A 24,016-nucleotide genomic window follows, 5' to 3' on the forward strand; every position below is an offset into this window, starting at 1 on the left:
AAGGTAGTAGGGTTGATGACTTATGTGTGTTTGAAGCAAGAGAAAATATATTGAGGGGAATTAATGGCAGTGTGTTTTTTGCTGTAATAATTTTTAAAAGTTTAAACATTCACCGTAGTTTTTGATCACACTGCACATTTCCAATTTAGTCATGTAAACTAAATCTTGGAGTGGGAATTCCAAGGGAGTAGCCAGAGACTCTATACCAATTTTTTGTCCTTTCCCCATCAAACCACACTTGTCTCTGTCTTTTGGTGTATGTGGGCACATATTAAGGGTTTGTGAAGACTGACTACTATTAAGTTACAGACCAAGATTGCATAGAAGGTCAAATTTAAGTGTCATGCAAATAAATTATGGATAAATCATGCGTGGTTTGTGTCCAGGTACTCTACTCTGTGTGTGTCTTCTCCTCCCTCCCTTTCTCTCTCCCTCTCTCCCTCCTTTCTCTTTCCCTCCCTCCCTCCATCCCTCCCTCCCTGCCTTCGTTTTAAAATTTGTGAAAAAGGCTTAAAAGAAGTTGTAGTTGAAACATACTGATAGAAAGTGTATATTCCCTGTTATCACACTGAATGAGGATATTGTTTTTCTTACCTAGCTTTGTGTTGATATTTTACTACTTTAATTTTATTTAGATTTAATTTCAATGATTGTTAAGTGTTCCATAAGTGACCAAAATATCTTCTATGAAGTTAAAACTTAATTATTTAATGATATATTACTTTCATGTTAAGACAGTACCAGAGTTCTGTTTTTAATAACTTTATCTGATTAATTCCATCTGAAGGATATATTGGTTTAAAATGAATTTTAAACTCACTGGGCCTCTGAGCACAAAATTTTAAGTGAAGTAAAGAGAGTCATCTCTGTGGATAATTAAAAATTAATGAGATAGCACTCCTTGAGTGGACTCATGTTAAAATAAGTGAATGGATTATCATCTATGATTGCTAAAGTACAATAAAATAGGCTATTATCCTTAATTATAGCTTTTAAAAATAGTAAATATATCAAAAATATTCTGATTACTTTTATAATTCTATCAAAAATCTATCAAGGTTTTATACTCTGAATATATTCTATTTAATGAATTTAGCCATAATTTACAGAGACTTTCTTACCTTCCTTTTGGTAAAATATGCACTGCTTTGTAAGGAAAAGGCCAAGTTGACTAGAAGGAGTTTAAAACTTTACAAGAGAAATTCCCCTGGGAAAAATGTCAAGGACTATAGATAGAGAAAGAGAAAACCCAGATAAAGGAAGGTACCAGATGGCCTTGGGACTTGCACCAAAAGACCAGAGGGAAAGACAACTGGCAGAACACAAAGAAGCAAGTACAGGAAGCCACAAAGCCGAGATAGCTGTCCCTCCCCATCTCCAGTAGAATGTACGGGAAGCAGAGGGGAGGGTGGGAGGGGGCTGACTAACTTGAGGAAAGTTCTTATTCAGTGTGTATTCACACCTGTGGACTAACACACTTACATATATACATATACATATGTATTCACTTTAGGGTCACTGTAGTACTACAGTAGATATCCTGCTAACCATGAATAAGGAACCCTCTTTCCGTTCAGCTGCCCACCTAGATAAGGCCCTGTCAAAGGCAAGCAAACAGACAGAAGACCACTGGAAGAAATGAAGGAAGCAGAGGTGCCTGGAAGCCAACTGAGTTATGGTGAGTCCTGGGAGGCAGAGGGGTCTCTGACCCCATGAGAGAGGTCAGGGCTGAGGGCTCGTGGGCACTCAACTTTCCGGTGCCCCCTGCTCTAGTTGTGATCAGAGTAGCTCTATGTCCTCTTTTCACCCCTTTTTTGATAAAGTCTCTTCTTTTCTAAAACTTTGTTATACTTACTGGGTTACTGATAGGAGTTTTCTGTGCCAGGAGCTGCTTGCCCCAGCAGAGCAGCGATGCTCATTCTCCAACAGGACAGCTTTATTAATTTTGAAGAAATCATTAATTTTTTCTGATTATAACTACTTGTGTTCTTTGACGGGAATATAAATCTGCTTAAAGTTTTGTTTTTATTAAACAATAAAGTTACATATAAATATTCCTTATAGAAGTTTCAACAAGTGTTTAGAATTAAATAGGACGTTTTCTGCTTCCTAACTCAGAAGAACTATAAACTATTCATCATATGTCTTTCTAGTACTTTTCTATCAGTTACATATAAACATGCATCTCTTTAAAAATTCTAAATAGGGAGGGGTGGAGGAGTTGAAGGGAGAGCAGGGGAATGGGGAAAAAGTAAGAACCAAGATAGATTATGTAAAGGTGCAAATTTCCAATGATGAATGTCATTATATTGTATACCTTAAATGTACCAATATAATTAATAAAAAATATCTAAATAGAGTGGTACCTCTGTTCATGAACTTAATTTGTTCCACAATTTTCAGGAAGATGGTCACGTTTGTGTTCCGGTAGGGAAGATGGCATCATGTTCGACACCATTGCGGAGAATGGAGCAAAATTTTGCCTAATGCTTCTGTTCCCAAACCAAGCTGTTTGCAAACATAAGTGTTTGTGAACTGAGGTAGTACAGCATTATACCATATGGTACTATTCTGTTGCAGCTCAGAGTTTTTCATGTATCAGTGTAGGTAGAATGTTTCTCTTACAAGACATATTATTTTGTCTCATTGTTTTTAATACCTATTCACTACTGTATGACTGAAACATTTATTAAAACAGTTTCCTCCTTTACATGGACATTTAGGCTTCTTTCCATTTCTTTATTGTTACATTATTTAATATATCATACATGAAGTATTGCATATAAATTATTTTGCAAATATGAGAATATTTCATGTATCAGTACATTTTCAGCAGCAACTAATTGAAATTCAAATTAATGTAACTGAGGTGCTTGAATAAAAAACTCTTGGTTCTACAAGAAAAGTTTCAGTAGGATAATAGTTTAAAATATGGAAAGATTCAAGCTCTAGGTTTTGAAATGTTTCTGAATCTCTTATTTTTTACCTTCTGTGTGCAATAAATTCTCTGAAAAAAATCTGTGTGTCAACATCATCAGTTGATTTAGATTGTGACCTTCTTAAATGAATCCACTTGAAGGAACTGTCTTTTTTAGGAATCATATGGAAATTTCTCAGTGGGACTTCATCCACTTTTGTTACATGCCTAACTCTTGAAATACTAAAATTGAGGAGAATGAAGAATTCATAGCACTTCATTCCAAATTCTGTGATTGAGAGTTTCTATCATAACCACATAGAATGAAATCAGCTTTTCATTGAAAAAAGACAGAAATTTACAAGGAGTATTAATGTTTTGCATTTTGATAGAAATGGACAAATTATTCTTTTGAAGTAATTTATACTGCAGGAAAATAATGAAATAATCACCTTGCATCACACTAACAGCACATCACATCAATCATTTGAATTTATGAGTTAAATTTAGTCTTGTATTTATTTTATGTTGTATTTTTCATTAGTGTGCTATTATATTGTTTTCACTTATTGGTCATTTGTATTTCTACTGTCAGTGTTGCTTATTTTATATTAAGCAATTTATCTTTCTTCCATTTATTTTCAGGAAACGTTACATATTGTGAATCTTAATTCTCTCTTACATAGGTGGCACATATGTTCTGTAGTCTGCATTGAATTTTTCAGCTTAATGACACCGTATTCTTCATAGCTTCTGATTATTACATATTCCTCAGGGAAGGTTCCCTCTTACCAAGACTATTCAAATGTTGTCTAACATTTCTTCTAACATATTTGAAAATTTTTTAAACAATAGGTTTATACTGCTACCTGTACTAGTTAAAAACAAAATAGTTATGACACATTGTAATACATACCTCAGTGGAAAACAGGGAAGTAAATATACATTGATTGATACTGGAGAGAAGATTAAGGTTTCCTGTAGGAAGGTGTCACAGTTTTTACTTCATAATCACATTGATCAGTGAGAAGTGTCTTTTTCATCAGTGTCATCTGTAATCCAATTTCTTTCCACCTGCTATGGTTTGAATGCCCTCTCTACAACTCATGTTGATATTTAATTTCTATTGTAACAGTTTTAAGAGATGATTAGGTCACATGGATACCACCTTCTTGAATAGGTTAATGCTGTTGTCAGGAGTCAGCTGGTTATTTCAGAAAAGACTTTGTTGTAAGAGAGCTCTCTACAGCAAGTGTGTGTGTGCCTGCATGTTCTCTTGCTCCCACTCTGACTCCACCAGACCTGTGCTCATGGGTCCATCTGCTGTGTTTTGATGCAGTAAACAGACTTGTGTCAGATGCTAGCACTGTGGTTTTAGACTTTTGAGTGTCCAGGCCTGAGAGTCCAATAAACTTCTATTGTAATTTGCCTAGTCAGTGGTATTCTGTCCTCAGAAAATGGACTACAAAACCACCTTTCTTTTGTAGCCTCATGAAAATATTTACTTTTGTTCTCAGATTAAACTTATCCTAGTCACAGGGTGCTAGGTATCACATCTTCATTTGATGATGTCCTAAGTATAAAGGGAGAATATGTAGGTGGTAGTAGATTTTTTTTTACCATATGCCCATCTCTTTTATCAGGGAGGAGACTCTCTCCCAGAATATGTGTCAGCACACATACCCCAATATTTCTTTGGTCAGAATACAGTCTTCCAGCCAGATCCCCAAACTAATCCTAGGCATAGGTAGGTGAGATTCCAATTATTGGTTTAAATCATTCATTATTCATCCTTTAGAGGTAGGCAATTGCCATATGAGCACATTTATTATCAAGAAGATATGAGAAAATGGTTGAGGAATGGGCAAGTAGTAGTCTATTGTGTCAAATATCTAAATAGAGCACTTTAAATTTGGAAAGATTTTTCATGTATTAGCTTTTTTGATTTGTGATGTATTTATTTAAGGACAGCTTTTTCAGTTTTTCAAATGAGAAAACTGAGACCTTAAAAATGATATGACTCATGAAGAAATCAAATGGCAACAAATGCTGGCAAGTCTGGGGCGGGGGCCGAAGGAACCCTTATGTTGTTGGTGGGATTATAAGCTAGGACAACCACTATGGAAACCAGTATGGAGATTCTTCAAAAAACTAAAACTAGAAATTCCATTCAACCCAGCTATTCCCCTTCTAGGTATCGTCCCCAAAGAGTAGAAGACATCGTATAACACTGATACATGTATACCCATGTTTACAGCAGCAAAATTCATAATAGCTAAATCTTGGAAGTAACCTATATGTCCATCAGCAGAGTAATGAATAAAAGAAAATTTGGTATTCACATGCAGTGGAATACTGCTGTGCATAAAGAAAGATAACCTTGTGTCATCTGTAGGAAAATGGATGCACCTTGAGACCATAATGTTAAGTGAAATAGATCAGACCTGCAAGCTTATATATTGCATGGTTTCTTTTAAATGAGAAACCCAAATCATAAATAATTGAAGAGAAAAATAAAAGATAGTTAATAAGAAATAGGGAGATAGATCATTTGCAAAAGGAAGAGGTCCAAGAGATGAAGGGAAAGGGGAGGAAGAAGAGGGGTAGGGCATGAAAAAGAATTAAGATGTGTTATGTACATGTACTGACTGACTCCCCACAAGGAATGTAATCATTATATACTGCAGCTGTACTAATGAAACTGACATGATTTACCTAATATAAGATAGATAAACTGGTGTAGTGGTGCATGTCTCTAATCCCAGTTATCTGAGAGTCTGAGGCAGGAGGATAGCAAATTCAAGGCCAGCATGGAAAACTTAGGTAGACCCTCTCTCAAAAGTTTAAAAAGATATATGGTAGTAGCTTGGTTGTAAATTTTTTGCCTAGCATTTGTAGTCCCTATATTCAGTCCCCAGTAGTAACAAAACAAAACAAAACTGATAAGAAACATGAGGGAATTTAGTCAGGTCTTCTGATTTCTAATCCAAGACTTATTTGCTATACACTGTCTATATTTAATTAAACAAAAATGCCTTTAATGTAATAAAAATGCAGGAATAATTTTAGATATGTAGATGAAACGTTATTGCCAGAGTTTCCTCTTTTTCTTCCTTTAGGTGATAAAATTGTCTCGAGTGGTCTCTTGTCACAAAGAAATGTCAGCCATATAGCAAAGTACGTTAAGTCATTTTCCATATAAAGGAAACCTGCAATTATTAAAATAAGTGAATGAAACATTTTCACAGTTAAATTCAGGGCAAGTAGAAAACATGAACTGAGTGAATGAAATACAAGGCAAAGATACCTTGTTAATTGTGTCTCTTAGATCAGAAGTATGCAGGAAAGATTTTACTCCTCTGGGCTTCTCATGACTTTAGGATGTTGCCCGTTCATGTTTTTTGTTGTTTCTTTGTTGTTACTGTTTTTCTAAATAATACAAAATAGGAGAACAGACATGGTTTTGTTTATAGTCTCTCTCACAAATACTCTTCTCTTTTAAAGAATATCACTTAGATGCTTTATTGTCTGTTGTAGAAATTTATTCCAAAGCAACCCTGACATTTCACATACAAAGCTCTTAAGACATTAGTGTGCTCACTCTTGTTTCAAATGATAACGTGGTACTAAGAACATTAATGTCTGAGGATCTCTTCTGCTGACAGCCAGTCTGACATTCTGATTTAGATAAACTTAAGTATGAAAACAGAAGTGCTACATTGGCTGCATTATGAATATTCTAAGTACCTGAGGTAATAAAAGATGATCTGTATGGATCCTTATTATACTAAAGTTGTTTGTTTTTATTTAAAACTTCCTTATTCAGGAGTCATACTGATTTGCAATGATGCTAACTTGTAATTCCTTTGATTTTTATGGCTGTTCTTGAATATCTAAAAAAGGTTGAGGAGGAAAGACATTTTCTCATTTATATGATAAAAATAAGCTATTTTTGTTTGCAGTGTATATTTTAGATTGCTTGTTTTCTAATTAGAAATAAAGTAGCTTATCAAATTTGTCAAATATGGTAAGATATTTTTTAAAAAACCTGCTTATGGAAAATAAGTAATGAGCCCCTCATTATTTGTGTATCCATCTGTCTTTCTATCTTGGGAAATTGTCTCTCTCTCTCTCTCCATATATATATATATATATATATATATATATATATATATATATATATATATATAGGATATATATCCATCATCCATTTTGTGATGAACAGGAAAAGGATGCAATTATATGAAGAGGTAAATGAGTTTTGAAGAGTCTTTAATAAATTTAGAAATGACTCATGTGAGTAGATTTTAAAAGTCTGACAAATTGGAGAGATTAGCTAAAGTTATGCAAGGACTTTATCAAAAATTTCAGTTGAGTATGCTTTGGACTGGAAATTATATATTACAGTATAAATAAAAAGTGATTAAAATCCATTTATATGTTAACATTTTATAATATTCCACTTATTTAATAATACTACTGTGTGTGTCTGCCTTGAACAATTGATTGTCTTCTCAGACGTTAGTTTTTCATCTCTGAAATGACCCACAGACCAGACAGGTCATAAATTCTGATGCCTTATAAGGGATGTATTGTAACTGGAGAGTTCATAGTCTGTTCAGGAAGGTCTTTTTCCCTTTCCCTGTGCCTCCCTTTCTCCCTTTCCTCTCTTCTTACGCTTTCCCTTCCCTTCCTTTTCCTTTCCTCCTTTCCTTTGATTTTTCCCTCCCTCCTTCCTTCTACCACTCCCTCCTTTCCAACTTAAACATTCTGGCTCAAGTAATATGTGTTTGGGAGTTGAATTAAGGCAACAAGACTCCAAACTTCAACTTGTCAGCTAAGATAATAGCCAAGATTGCATCCACCTTTAAAAGATTGATTTTTTTTTTTCTTACAATCTCATTAGAATTACTTCTTTTTTCTAATTACATCTCTAATTCTCATCATCCTTATAATTTGACAATGCAGTTGGGCCAAGATTCTTAATGCTACTTGAATATTGTTGAAGAGCTACTATTTTTATGATAAAATGCACTTATTTATATATAAACACTTAAATGTACATATAGTATATACATGCACACTCTATATAGACACAGTATATAGACATAGTATATAGACACACTCTACATGGATGTTTTTATTTTCTGAAGAATGATGCTACTACTGTGTTTGAAGTTACATAATGTACAAGTTTCTAAATAAAACATGAACCCTTATCTATGGGTCTGAAAAAAATCAGATTTTAGAGTCCCAGTGGTAGGGAAATTTGTCATTATGTGAAGAATTGGCTTATTTCATTGTATGGCTCTTTTCCCTTTCTTTGCTTGGTCGAATTTTTGTTTGTTTGTTTGTTTTTTGTTTGTTTTTTGGTACCGGGGATCGAACTCAGATCCTTGTACTTGTGCAGCAGGCGGCGAAACCACTGAGCTAAATCCCCAGCCCTCGAATTTTTCAACTTTAAGAAACAGTAGATTAAACTCATGTAATTTTATATTTTGTATATGCTTAGTCTTAATCTCAAAAAGAGTAGATTCATTTATCACAGAATTTCCCCTCCCAACTCACATTTCTCCTCCTGTTATCTAGTCCTAGTAGTTATGAATCTTGAAAAGTTAAGCCTGTATACTTAGAACTACTTAGAAAAAATCAATTACAGCTTATCCTAGGCTCAACAGACATTATACAATTCTGTTAATGTTCAAGTGTAAGATTATACTTAGATTGTTAAATTATGTTCAATCTTATGTCTATGAGACAGTGATTGATTTTGGATCACAGTATACCCCTGAGAGTCTCGAGAAGCTTTTGTATTCTCCAGACTTCATTAGGGCAGGGTCTTTCCTCTTCCCAATATAACAGTATTCCCAGTATAACAGTGACATACTAGCTATTCTCAATGTTTAGAAAAGTGTTTGGGACATAATAGCTGCTCAACACATATATTTGGTAATAATTATTGATGTAAGTTTTGGAAAACAATTTAGGATTCTGATTATGAAACGCTTTTTTTCAGGAAGAGGAAATAGTACTTTAGGGGAGATATAATAGGAAATTGAAAACACTTTTGTAATAGGATTTTGAACTATAGGATTAACATTTTATTTTCCTTTGATGTAAGATAATCACCAGCAGAGCTTTAGAAAGTTGAGATTTTCATTTTATTACAATTTCCAAGGAAAGGCTAAACAAATAAATTAGATACTGAACACAATTTAACTTGAATTAAGTTGGAAATAGATATGTTGACCAAAGATAACCTTACTATAACTGTCTCAGTAAATCAATTAGTTATTAACTGTACATACTCATTAATGTCTGCAATAATTATTGTATTATTTTATTTTACACAGGCCCTGTACTTGCCATGAAGATACATACCACATACGTGGATGTGTGTGTATGTGCATATATGATACAAATTGACACAGGTCATCTAATTTTGATATTTTCAAAGAAATTCTGCATTGATGTTTGCCTGCAATGTAAATTGCTCAATTATGTTTCTCATATTTTTATCCCTAACTCTCTAATCAACTGTAGGTCATTTAAATTTTGGTTATCTCTATAAGTAGTATTTTCAAATAACGTTTCCCAGTTACTTGATAATATATCATTTTGAGTTACAAAAACTCATGACACATGAGAAATGCCTATTTTAAAACAAATACCAACTCATTTAAATTGCTTTGTCTTCATTACTTCTTGGTTGTACAGTGGAACATTGACTAGGAATTTGCATCAGTTATTTGCTGCTGCATAGGAAAAAAATCCCACTTAGTGGTTTAAAAGAACACTTATTGGCATCGCTCATGGATCCTTAGTTTGAGCAAGTCTGGGCAGAAGTGATGGGCTTTGGCTGGAGTGGGCTAGATTGGAGGTGGCTGATCCACTTTGAAGATAAGTCACAGCACAGACAGATTGGCTCTGACTGTTGGCTGGAAGCTCAGCTGGCGTTGTGAGTCAAGGTCCTGATAGACCCTTTATTGGCTGCTTAGATTTATTCACAGCATCGTTGTGTTCAGTAGTGTGCTGATGGAACAAGGCAAAGATTCATGGCATTTTTATGACCTGGTCTTGGAGGTCACATAGCATCATTTAATCTGTACTCTTTTGGTTAATGCCTTCACAAAAGCTTACCCAGGTACAAGGGGAGGGTACATAGTCCCTTTTCCTGCAGTATCCTATGTTTCTATAATTAAGATCTTTCAACATAAGGCAAATATTTTTCCTGGACCATCAGTATTAGGATCATTTGGGAGATTATTAGAAATGCAAATTCTACCGAGTCAGAAATTGTGAAAGGGCTACCTACTAATCTGTCAAGCCCTTTCATGTATTCCTGTGTAACCTCACATTTAAAACAACTGTTTAAAATATTCAAATACATTTATTTCTCTGCCTTAAATTTCTGAGACATTCACTGGAATACTAGGGGTTTAGATGTAGTTGCTTTACCTAGTTAAAATTGAGTGGAAGTTAATAAGCATATATTTCCTCCAGTGTTCTGTAAGCTAACAACACAAAGAAGACTTGTTCATTTGTCAAATTACCTCTGGCTTTTAGGAGAAAATTTAAAAAAAATCCTTATATTACATGGGCTTGGTAGTGAGGAAATCAAATCTATATATAATTTCATAATAATTGCTTCTGTAATGGTAACATTTTCTCTAATTTATAATCAAATATTTGTTATCATTGGAATGGCTTGCCTAATTTGATGGAACTTTAGCAGAATAAAGCAATTCTCTAATACTCTGGAATAACACTGTAAGAAAATGAGATAATATGTAATTGGTCACTTATTAATTCTAGGCCATTTCAAATATGCTATCTCAATTTGGTTACTATTTACCTTCACTTTATTGAACAGTATTACCTCCCCCCCCCCCAATATTAAATACATTGCAATAGCAGGTTGGTGGAACCAGTGACAATTTTGGTCTGATATTACATTTAGGTCAGTAGTTCTCATAGTCTGGTTTCTGGATGATCTATATGTTCATGGTCTGGAATTGTATTTGAGATGCAAATCCCTTGACTCTATCCCAGACCTATGGAAGCTGAAACTCCAGAGAGGAGGACCTAGCAAAGCAATCTGTTTGAATAAACTCAGTTATTCTGAGAACTCTAATTTGAAACCATTCATTGAGGTCCCAGAGAAGCTTTTATTATTTACTTTCTTGCAGAATTTTATACAAATCATTGACTATTTGAAGTGAGATTCTTCATCCTAAAAGGATTATACAAATCCCTACATGTTAGGTGATTGTGAAAATAAGTAATACATGAGACAGTTTAGTGAGTCACAAAGCATTTTCAAGTACTTGGTTTTTATGACAGCAGTCTGTGAAGGTAACTGAAAGTTTTACCGTATGTATGCTTTTAGGAGTATGATAATGTTTTAGGGAGTGTTTATATTACCTTCCAAATGAGCAGCTTATCTTGATCAGTATTAATTAGCATGTCATTGTAGCTTGCTGTCCAACATGCCAAGCATGAATTTTGGGAAGAGTCAAGATGAGGATGAGTTAAAAATATCTTCAAGAGTACTTGCTTTGGAAGGGGATCTCAGTAAGTGTGTAACCATGGCAGAACTTCAAAAGGTGCTTGGAGGAGGAGAGTAGAAAAAGAATTTGCTGAACAATACTAATGCCAAGCCCTTCATTGTAATTTTTTTTTTTTTTTTTTTGATACTGGGGATCGAACTCCGGACCTTGTGCTTTCGAGGCAGGCGCTGGAACCACTGAGCTAAATCCCCAGCCCTCTTTATTGTAATTTTTATTCCTGGTGTGTAGGATCTCATTCCATCTTGTTTGTGGCTCAAATAACTGCATCCTTCATGTGAATCAGGAGTCTTGAGATTTGGGGCAGATTGCACTCAAGCTTTGAGTCACTTACGGTTCGTTTCATATCTGAGCTTGGTCCTACAGGCCTGTAATTCTAGTGCTCTGGGAGGCTGAAGCATGATGATTACATTTTTAAGCCCACCCTGGGCAATTTAGTGACTTACTAAGGCTCTGTCTCAAAATAAAAAAAATAAAGAGGGCTGGGGATAGAGCTCAGTGTAAGCCCTGGGTTTAATCATCAATATTGGAAAAAAATAGGTGTGGAGAGGACTTTAATGCACAATTGTACAAGCCAATGTAATTTGAGCTGTGAGACAAATCTAATAACTAGAAAATCAAGGACTAGACACTGAGCCTGTGAAGACTTCTCATTCATAATCCTTACCGAGGTTTAGGTCTAACTAGAGGGTTGAAAAGGAACAGATAATAAAATGGAAACTCTTAGAATTCGAATGGTGAGGATCTAGACTACTGGTGGTGAGCCTATTTCATGTGTGCTGCAACAGGCTGTTTGTGTCATTGAAAGCTCTAAAAGGTTTGCTCTGTCTGATCTAGACTATTCTTTGTCTCTTTCTGCCTGTCTCTCTTGCTCTTGCTCTGTAACACGCACATGCGTGTGTGTATAACCAAAATAAGGCCTAAGTGGGAGCAGATGAGGTGATGGCTGAGTGAAACCTTATGAAGTTGTAACCCACTGGCAAGTTCTTCTTTTCTCCATCACAATGGAGTTGAGTCTCAATGGGATGATTATTGGATGCTTTGGATAAAATAGACAGGTCATTTTATACATCATTTAGATTCTCCTCCATCCTGCTAAACACACTGTCTTCTAAATTCTCTTCTTGTTTAGTTATTAATGCAATGAATGTCACTAATGTTATAGAATCAATTTAAAGGATCTCCTCATCCTACAAGCATATTTTGTCAGAAGAAATTTTCTTTCCAAGTGAATGCAGAAAATCACATCTGAATAATATAAAGAACAAAATATATAGATATAGCCTAGTCCATTTTTCTCCATACATTCTATATTTTTGTTAGCTTAGAAAAAAAAGTACTGTTATGGGCAGCAAATACGTAATAATATTGCATGAGGGAGTACAAAATTCCCTTTTAAAAATCTTTCATTTTTATAACATGAAAACAAAACAAAATAAATTCAAGTATTCACCCCACACCTAAAAGTTGAGCTTACAGATGTAGTTAAATTTGAAAAATGAAAGAAATTATTGTTTTACAATCTCAAGCTTCCATAGGATGAAGAAATTCTACTATCCCTGATTTCAAAAGAGTGAAAAATGGTAGAGTTTCAAATTACTGTTAGGTTTTAATGTATAATTAATTTTCTACATAGATCTTTGAATATAATATTTTCTTTTGTTTTACATCATTTATTATCATTTCCCTCACACAGTATCTTTCTACTTCACTGCATAATGGGAATTGCAGTGAGTTTCATATACCATAATGAATTTTCAGTTTACTCCTTTACTTCCCAAATATTTTTGCAGTAAAACAACTCTATAATTGGATCTGTATTAACGTGATTTCTGAATGGCACTGCTCACCATTAGAGATATTCTTTGTTAAACTTCAGTGTATTAATAGAGGTTGAAAAGTGAAAAACCAGGGCAGAATTACAGAATATATAAATATAAACATAAATATATATTTTTATGTATAAATTATCTATCTGTATGTCAAAAAAAAGCATACACTTCAGGAAGGAAAAGTAGTATGATTTTTTTCAACAGATGGTGTTACCCTCAAATGGGGGACCCTAGGGGATGTCGTATATCACAGAAAACCCACTATGCTGCCGGCCCTTAGAGAAGAAATTGAAAATGCATGAGCAGCAATCTCAATGACCAAGGTTACACAAACAGCAGTTTGCCGTACTAATAAATGTCTGGAAGCTAATGGCCACCACTTGGAGCACCTCTTGTAATTGTAGAGGACAAAGGTAACTTGTTTTAATCTCGTGATGTCTCAATAAATTTAGTATCAAAATATTTATACAAGTTTCTCTTGCTGGAAGGGTGTATACATTTTTTGGGCAGACACTGTGTATGTATGTATGTGTTTGTAAATATATATAGTTTTCAGATATACATATTTGAAAATAATAGAACATAGTACTTCTATAATTGAGTATTTCACATTTTACTTATATTTATAAGTCTTGTTTCCATTGCCATCCTCAAAGTGTGAGCATTTTTTGCGAAGTTATTCTTATTTAGCTCAATATAATAGTAAACCTCATATACTGAATGATATTTTGTGGAGTTTTAAACTGAATATTTCTTGAGGGTATTTTATTTTAAAATATGCAAGTTGGAGTGATGAAGATACATTCTAAATTAATTCCTAATTTTTTATAATCTTATGAGGTCTTAAGTTTGGGGAAATGTGCCTAAATGTATTGATTTGCAAGTATAACTTGTTTTTATTTTTATTTGTCTTTGTTTTTTTCCAGAATAAATCACATTCTAGGAGGCAAAAATGATTTGGATATTGACTTTAATATTTAGGTCTAAGGTGATGCCTTAGCCTCCTGAAAGAGTGAACATACTTAGTTTTTTCTCTGGTAGTGATTTAGGAGGAGCAAGAAAAACATGGCCAAGTGAATTTCCTATTACATTTTAGTGGAAGAATCACGTGAAATTGATATTCAAAGACCTATGTAAGAAGGCCAGCATTTTATGGCATGTTCCATTAGTAATGAAATGTTGCTTTCTAAAGACACGAATAACTGTTTCATGTACTTGAGTCTGGAAGTTATCAGAAGAAATTTAATGGCATGCAAACTATAGAATTTTAGCTTTATTTATTAATACTCCATCTGTATGCTTAAATGAGATGTAATCATGTACCAAAGTACATTTATCTACTGTTTTATATCTAGGAATAGGTAAGAAACACAGCTGTAAACGAAAGCCATTAGTTTTATCTTCTTTTCTTGCCTAAAGCCAACAGTTGATTGACTGATGTAATATGAATTTAGAGGTAACTAAAATCTCAATATTGCTGAAACTACACCACTGTCAGTTCTCAGTGATGCACATAAAAGCCAGATAACATTTTTGCAGTTCAGTGTACTGTGAGAAATCTAATGGGGCTTTTTTTTGTTGTTGTTGCAGATTTTTCTCTGGGCTTTGAGTTACATCTTCTGGGCTGTGTTACAGTTTTATTATTAACAACTTAGCTATACCTGTAATAAGGAATGAATATACACTGATGTTTGTGGTAGTTACTTCCTCTTATACTATACATTTCCTTCAGTGTATATTTAACAAAACAACCTATATTAGCATTAGATGAGAAGGCAAAATTTTACTTTTGAGGGTCATTTTAGAATCCTTTGTTTGATTTTCATTGCTCCCACTTCTGGACTGCTCTGGGAGGGAAGCTTCCACATTCTTTCTAACGTTATAATCACAGTGTTTTTTTGTGTGTTTCTTTCATCCTGTCATGGCTCCTCAATGAAGGCCAGATTTGTTTTTGTTTGTTTTTAACCTTACAGATATGATTTTTCTATGCTCTTAGCTTCCTTGAGATGGCAGTGTAAGCTGTTTTCTCTGGAATAAATTGCTTTTATTTCTTCTCAAGAAATGAAACACAGCTACAGTTTTATTGGACACTAACTTACACATTGCATTTTCTCGGAGTTTTAAAAGTTCATACTTGCATAAAAGCAAGACTGGATACTCCGAGTACTGGCTAGACTAGATACTCAGATGTGCTGGATACTCTGCATGTTATTGCAATAAAATAGTAATTATTTGTGTATCATTTAGAGAGGATTCATTTTAATTTTCTTGATTTTTTTTCATTCATTTTTAGGTTGCTGTAAAGAAAAATCTTCATAATCTTCTAAAAGATGATAGTGAAAAATATCTAGGTCACATATTTCTTTCTGCTAAACTAATTCCTGAGATTCATGAGAGAAAAGAATTGTAATCAGCTCATTGTAATACTCATGAATATTAACATCAATATCATGCAGGCAAAAGACAGTAAAATAGAAAATGGGTAGAAAAGTAGAGAATGATCCTTCATCTCAAGTGATGAATCTATAAACTTTAAAAAATTATTTTCCTCTGTTAAATGTTTTGGGGATTTAAAACTTATACAAGGAAAATATCTTCATATACTTAGTAACAGAGAGTAAGGACACAATAATTTGTGCAAGTGAAAGAATAATGTCAAGATAGTAATGTGAAAGACTTATGGATATTAATTTTTCCTTTTGAGGGAATAGAAAATTGAGAAACTATTCACTATTTTTTCTCATAAAGTAATAATAAGAATGAGGAAAACACTTCATGTAAGTTGCTCTGATAAATGCTTTCTCATCTCATCTTTTTCAAACAGCTGACATTATTACTGTTGTTCTATTGGGACTTTAGGAATTAGGTTTGAAGGAATTGATGTCATTGAGTAATCAGAGATCAAATAGAGTACATGCTGCAGTCATTGGGACTCTGGAGTCTGAGGTGTTAATTCTGAAGATACAGATTTTTATATTAGAGGAGACAATAACATTGACAATTCTTTCTTGTTTCCTTTTTCAGCATTTAAGATATTACGCCTTTCATTTAAATACCTTTTCTGTTAGTGATACTATATTGGCAGCTTTCTCCTCTAATGTAAAAGTCAGGAGCAGATAAAGCTACAATTAATATACATGGATTATATGGATTCCAAAGCACAAAATACATATACATTTGTTTTCCTTATAAAATATTTTGTAATAGATTTGATTATATTGTCTAATGAGTTAGGATATTGAACAAAGTTTTAAAGAAGTTCTTCATTGAACTACACTAGTCAAAATTATTTCATGGCATTTGATAGCATCTCCTTTTATTAGAAACATAGTGTCATTCTTAGAAATTGTATTCAGTACACTTGCAACCAGTGTGAAAGTATAAGAGGATACTCCTAAAGGTGATTTATAAATGGTCACTAAAAGATTTACCAAAACAATTTTCATTGAAGTGCTTTATAAAATTCTTAGGCCGTCAAGTCACAGTTACTTGCTTTTCATAGGCTCTGCTGACTCAATCAGCATCAGTTGTGTGAAAATGTATTTATGTCCATTTTAGTAGAAGGAAATTGCTATCTGGCTCCCATGTGGAAAAAGTCAAGGATGAGGTGGATGTTCTGTGCCTTTATCTCTTGGACATTTATTCAGTTTTCTAAAGACCTAGGAAGTACATGGGTATTGATCTATATTATTTTCTTTTGATGTACTTCAATTATTTTATGATCTTCTACATATATGTAATAACTTGAATATGTGGATAAAAGGCTGATTTCAGTATAAACCATTTGAATGAGAGTTTGCATTTCCCCATTTTCAAGACTAAACAAGAATATTTGGCTTTTAAGAAAATGTTTTTTCCTTGTATTTGTGTGGTGCATTTAAAAAATAATTTGTAATTTTTTCAGATTATGTTGGCAGAATATATTTGAAATGATATGATAACAATTTGATAATAATATAACAAAATGATAAGTTCTAACCTCAGAAGTTCTAGAGTGTAAAGTTCTTTGACATTTTCTTGCACTGTTATAAGCCAGTATATGATACTACATTGTACATTTTCTGGGATCAACATAGAGCTGTGGGTTAGACATTGTACTTTTTATGTCTAGTTATTAACTCTAAAATAAAACCTTGAAGTGTGAGAAAAATGAATTGATTTTTTTTGGATTTAAAATTCTCAGTGATCATATTTTGAGGTAGGATTTTTTTATTTGGCTGTCTATACACATAAGAAAATACAGCTTCCACGTCATAGGAATTTAAGCTTGAATTTGCAAGATGGTAATTGATGACAACTTTGCTCCAGTTTTTCCCTGACCTTTGTACATTTCTCTGAGCTAGCATACAACCTGAGTTGAGTAAAATGTGCTACTCTAAAGAATACACATGGGGATCGAATACTAGTTCTGTCCATTTAGTTCTAACTAACTAATAACACATTATGATTAATTAATAGTATGAATTACAGGCATTTGCAACTTGTATTCAACCTACTTAAAATGAAAGTTTTAAAATATTTGTGAGGGTGTTTGCTTCCACAGCACATATACTAAAATATTTGTAAGATATTAACTTATCTATGATTAGAAAATAGCATTGAAGATATATAGTGTGGACCCACATGTGTAAATACTGAATAGTTTCTCTAGTGTGAGAAACTGAACGTGTAAATGAGGATCAAAATGTATAATAGATGATGTGAAATAGGAAGAAAAGGTCCAAAGAGAAAGGGGAAGGGGAAATAGGAGGGGTAGGGAATAGGGAAGAGGGAAAGGAAAAATATGAGAAAAGGAAAAAATGGAAACAAAGTCTTTGTAAATAGGGACGGGTGGAGGGAGGGCAGAGGAATGGAGAAAAAATAAGAACCAAGATATATCATGTAAAGTACAAATTCCTGTGAATGTCATCGTATTGTATACCTAAAATGTACCAATAGACTTAATGAATAAAAAAATGCAGTGTGATCTTTAATTTACAGAAAAATGAATATTTTTCCAAATATTTCATAAAATGCATTTATATGCAAAAATGTATATTTTAAATTATAATAATTTTATCTGGGTGAGCAACCTATTAATACAAGGATGTACTATAAGGAAGACTAAATGAGCAGTAAGACTGCTAAAAAACAGCAAAGAGAAAGTAACTCTGCTGAAAGAAAAAAATTAAGAGACACAAAGGGAAAATTAACAGTGATAGTGATCAAATTAGGTATTATCCCCAGTGGCAAAGACTTCTGCAAATCTGTTGCTATAGGGTCTCCAATGGAGTTGGTTAGAAGGGGGACCCGACTACTGGGTCATGAGAGACCTCTTGGTAGGTGATCTGTGGAAGGGTAACAGCCTTTTTCAGAAGTAACACAGCCAAGACTAGAACTGTAAAAACAGGTAAAGATCTGACTAGGGCAAGGCTTAAAGAGAATTACAATATCCGTACATCTGAGATTCAACCATACTTGGAGTTTTGAGTAGCATATCACCCCCAAATTTCTCATTGTTATTTAGGAGAAGAAATAGAATGGTAACATTTGCTGAAAAGGCAGTTGGACATTTCTTCTTGAAACTGTGCAGGTAGAAGGTGCTTATGAAATGTTTAATGTAAATTATAGTTATTTCTCTGTGACCTTGAGTTCTGCATCTATATATTCAACCCACCATCATGGATCAAAAATATTTGAAAAACAAAATTATATCTGTAGTGAAAACATACAGATACTTTCTTGTCATTATTTTCCAAGTAATATAGTATAAGAACTATTTTCATAACACATTGTAGTTTACATTATAAGTGATCTAGAGATGATTTAAAGTCTTTGGGACCATGTGGGAAATACTATGCCTTTTTATACAAGACTTGAAAGACTTGAGAAATTTTTCTATCTTGGGTGTGGGTGGCTCAAACCATTCCTCCCACAGATACTGAAGGGACAGTTGTATAGTATATTTTTCAATTTTACTGTCTAACATCACTTTTAGTAAAATTACTTATTTCTGTTTCAGATATTCTCATCTGTACTGGAGGTTAATATTGAAAAATATTACTAAAGAGAACCCCCTGTAAAACAGTGTTGGAAGGGAATTTCTGACAGAAGACACTGTTTATAATTTGTTTTACCAAAATATGGTTGCATGAACCAAAATTATTCTTTCTGTCCTGCCCTTTTTAAAGACTTTTGGCATGTAATTAAACATATTATTGAACCAATACATTGTTAGAAAAGGTTAAAAATAAAATGGACTAACTTTTTCTTAGGAGTCAAAACTGTCACTATGTTATTACTATTTCTAGAGTGTTTGAATTACTGAAGCTTCATTTGATAATGAATTGGGAGGCTTTAAAGTAAGTCCATTAATTCTCTGAGGGTTTTCATCTAAAGATATTTAGGAATGAACATGAATAAACTCAAGGACTCTCTTCTATGACAATGCATAAGAATACAAAGCAGAATTTCTTATTTTAGTAGGTGAGGTAGAAGTATGAATAATTTTATGCCAAAACAGTTTTTCCTATTCAGATACAGTATGATGTAGCTTTAAATGTTTGAAAAACAACTAGCTATGTAGCTTTATTTATTGTTATATTGGCACATGGATAGTTTATTTTTCAATTCTGGCAGAGCAAAATCCCATACGATCACCCACATTTATATAGCAAATTGTCTCACTCTCCCTCAACATGACAATTTGCTCTAAAAACCCCCCCAAAACAATAGGTTCTAACCAGAGAAATGAACCATTAGAGTATCCATGCCCTTATGGTTTCTGTGGTTAACTGTTTTTGTATCTCTTTTATTATTTTCATTTTAAGAATTGAAATGTAGGGCTCAGTCCAAATTGAAAAAGAATGAAAATGTCTTGTGTAAAATGTTGCTATAAAGCAGAGAATATGGCAGAAGTAAAATGTTTGTAATTTTAGGAGATTGGCATCATAAAATGATTACAGTGGAATAATTATAATTTCATGGACTACAAGTTTAATCCCAACTCTGTCATTTTTCACTGTGTCCAACTAGAAAAGTTACTTAGCCTCTCAGTCACTTTCCTCTTCCACCTGCATGGAAAGGTGAGATTGGATAAGGCCACATGTAAGAAATTATTTGACAAGCAGTAAGCTAAATGTGTTGGCTGCTTTCTCTTAGTGAAATGGCTCATGTCCAGCAAGGAAGGGTTTGCAGACTGTGTAAAAGTATAGAGAGATGTGTTATTAGTAATTAAAATGACACCAAGACAAATTTAAGATACAAGTAATACATAATTTAAAAGAGGTCATACACTGGAGTATACAAAGATTTTCTCCAGCATCACCAACAGCAGCAGTAACTGCATTGTCACTATTAGGCACTATTTTTGATCGCCATGATGCTGTTTCTATTAATATATAAAATAAGTATGACCGAAAATCATTTATAAAATTGGCTATTCTTCGGGAATAAAATCAGGCTGAAGAACTTTTAAAGCATGATTTTATTTTCTCTACATGGAGTATTCGGAAATGTTTGTTGTAAAGCATTAAAAATTATAATCTGCTTTATTAAATATCTTATTTTGTTCTCTGGAATATGCTCTACATTGGTTTAGTTTGCAAATGTTTTATTTTTTTGGTCATTTAAAATAAATTGTTAATATATAAGAAAGTAAGCAGCAATATATGTAAAAATTTATAGATTGCTGTATAAATGATGTGATATGAAAATTTTAATATTGTAAAAATTAAAACGATAAACCTGATATATTGAATATGCTTATGGCACTTTGAATATATTTGGAAAATAATTACTGATTCTTATCAGACTATACTTTGACTATTTAAAGGTTGGATTTTTTTTGCAAAACGTTTATTGATACATTTTAGATATGCATGATGATAACATTTATCATGGGGAATTTGTACCAGTACATGATATATCTTGCTTCTTTTTTCCCCCATTCTCTCTCCCGCCCTTAGGTGCAAAACCTGTTTCCATTTTTTCCTTCGATTTTCTCTTTTTTGTGTGTCCCTTTCTTCCTTTCCCCCATGCCCTGGCTTGTTCCCCTTCCCATTTGAACATTCTCTTCCCATTTCCCCATATGTGCTACACATTTTAGTTCTTATTTCCACTTTCAGTTTCTCACACCAGAGAAACAATGTGCTGTTTAAACATGTGTGTTCAGTTTATTTCACTTAAGAGTATGGTCTCAAGGTGCTAGCATTGAGCTATAAATGTCTGAAACTCATCCTTCTTTATGGCAGAGTAGTACTCTATTGTACCAAAAAACTACATCTTCTTTATCCGTTCGTCGGTTGATGGGCATTTGGGCTGTTTCCAAGATTTAGCTATTACAAACTGTGCTACTGTAAACACAGGTATGCACATATCGCCTTGGTATGATGCTTTTAATTCTTTTGGGAAGAAGACACCAAGAAGGGAAATAACTAGGTAAAATGGAACCTCCAGTTTTAGTTCTTTGAGCAATCTTTACACTGATTTCCCCATGTTTGCACCAGTCTATACTCCCACCAACAGTGGACAAGCATTCCTTATTCCCCACAGCCCCACCAGCATTTGTTATTGGTTGATTTCTTGGTAGCAGTCATTCTTTCCCCAGTGAGATGGAATCTCAGAGTTGTTTTAATTTGTGTCTCTGGAATGACCAGTGATGTTGAACATTTTTTCATATATCTATTTGCTGTTTCTACTTCTTCATCTGAGAAGTGTCTATTCATTTCAGATGCCCATTTTTGGATTGGCTCTTTAAATTTGAGGGGTCTGATTTTTTTGAGTTCTTTATGTATTCTAGATATTAGTCCTTTGAGGAACAGCTGGTAAAATTTTTTCCCACACTGTGGCTTGTGTCTTCACTATGTTGGTGGTTTCTCTTGCTGTGCAAAAGCTTTTTAGTAAGATCCCAGTTGTTGGTTCTTTGTTATATTTCCTGTGAAACTGAGGTTTTGTTCATAAAGTCTTGGCCTACACCAGTGTCTTGGAGAGTTCTACTTATTCTACCTTCCAGCAGACTTAGTGTTTCTGTTTTAATGTTTAGATCTTTGATCCATTTCAATTTTAGTTTAGTGCATGGTGAAAGATATGGGTCTAGTTTTACTCTTAGGCAATTGAAAAGCCAGTTTTTCTAGCACCATTTATTAAAGAGGCCATCTTTCTTCCAGTGAAGATGTTTGGCTACTTTGTCAAAGATAAGGTGGCTGAGTATGTCTGGAGTTGTTTCTGCATCTTCCAGTCTGTTCCATTGATCCTCAGGTCTGTTTTTTTGTTGTTGTTGTTTGTTTGCCAGTATTGTGTTCTTCTTTTCACAGTAGCTTTGTAGTATAATTTCACATCAGGAATTGTGTTGCTCCCCCTTCCTTACCTTTGTTTCCCAGAATTGCCTTTGCTATTCTAGATCTCTTCTGGTTCCAAATGAATTTTAGGATTGTTTTTTCTAATTCTGTGAGATATGCTATTGGAATTTTGATTGGGATTGCATTAAATCTGTATAACAATTTTGGAAGTGTGGCCATTTTCACTATATTAGTTCTTCCTACCCAAGAACAACGGATATCCTCTTTGATCTCTTTTTCAGAGTCATGTAGTTTTCATAGTAGAGGTCTTTTACTTCTTTCAGTAGATTGATTCCTAGGTATTTCTCTTTATTTTGGATGCTATTGTGAAAGGTGTTGTTTCCCTAATTTCTCTCTAAGTGAGTTAGTTATTTGTGTGCAGGAAGGCTATTGAATTTTGAGTATTGACTTTGTATCCAGCTATACTACTAAATTTGTTTATTAAATCTAGAAGTCTTTTTGGTGGAGCTCTTGGGGTCTTCTATGTAGAGTATCATGTTATCTGTGAATAATGATAATTTAATCTGTATCTTTCCTATCCTTATTCCTTTTCTTTCTCTTGTCTGATTGCTCTGGCTAATGTTTCCAGAACTATATTGAGTAAGAGTGGTGACAGTGGATATCTTTGTCTTGTTCCTGATTTTACAGTGAAAGCTTTCAGTTTTTGTCCATTTAATAAGATGTTGGCAGTTGGTTTGTCATAGTTGGCTTTTATCAGATTGAGATTTTTTTAACACATAAATATCTGTACTAATTGACCTTGGAGACTAATGAATATATTGTTTACATTTTGTTTTTCATTTTCTGACTTTCAATCACTTTATAACAATTTGAAGAAAACTCTATGGAGTGAAAAATTCACCCTTAGGCATTTAAAAATACGTGTACATGCTTCATAATTCCCCTTTTCGATTTATTGCTACATAGTTTTCATTGAGGTCCCAACAAGAGCAAGTGTGTATATAAGAATTGGAGAACCTGAAAATTATTTTGGTCCTTCAAAAAACTAATTATTTTCTTCATGTAGATGAAAGTTTGAAATACTTGATTCCCTTTCATTGGGCTTCCTTTTGCAATCTTATGACAGTGACATACTTTTAATAATTAGTTTTATGTGAAATTATCCATTTAAAGTTACCAACACTGTATTTGCAGTTATCTTATTTTTGGAGAGTCTTAAGTTTAATGCAACCTTGCGTCTTGGTTCAAAATTACCCCACTTTGATTTTCTAGTGTAAGGACCTGGTAGCTTACCAAAATAACTGAAGTACAACTCTATGAGATAAAAAAATGTTTTTTTCTTAGTTAAAATTTACAATATTTTCTTTAACCACACTTCTGATAGTATCTTTCTTTTAAATTTGTAGGTGCTTCAAAGCTCTT

At 33.5% G+C, this 24,016-nt stretch overlaps 1 protein-coding gene across 15 annotated transcripts in view; it reads left to right on the forward strand.

The window, feature by feature from the left end:
- The window catches only part of Lingo2 (leucine rich repeat and Ig domain containing 2), a 1,224,968-nt gene that overhangs the window by 42,544 nt on the left and 1,158,408 nt on the right, over nt 1–24,016 (forward strand). For 6 of the 15 annotated variants that reach the window (XR_015440039.1, XM_087183803.1, XM_087183805.1 and 3 more), the window contains exons 1-2: nt 1,416–1,678; nt 13,521–13,729. The exons of 5 other annotated variants lie outside the window; for them this stretch is intronic. The gene's annotated coding sequence lies outside the window, so the exon portion shown is untranslated. Of the gene's footprint in view, nt 1–1,023; nt 1,388–1,415; nt 1,679–13,520; nt 13,730–24,016 lie in introns of those variants that run through there. 4 more of the 15 variants (XM_087183795.1, XM_021252951.2, XM_087183798.1 and 1 more) reach the window with 4 other exon arrangements.

This window comes from Heterocephalus glaber, unplaced genomic scaffold (genome assembly GCF_053883595.1).
Source record: "Heterocephalus glaber isolate CG9 unplaced genomic scaffold, H.glaber_assembly_v1.0 deba00001481, whole genome shotgun sequence".
Lineage (NCBI taxonomy): Eukaryota > Metazoa > Chordata > Mammalia > Rodentia > Bathyergidae > Heterocephalus > Heterocephalus glaber.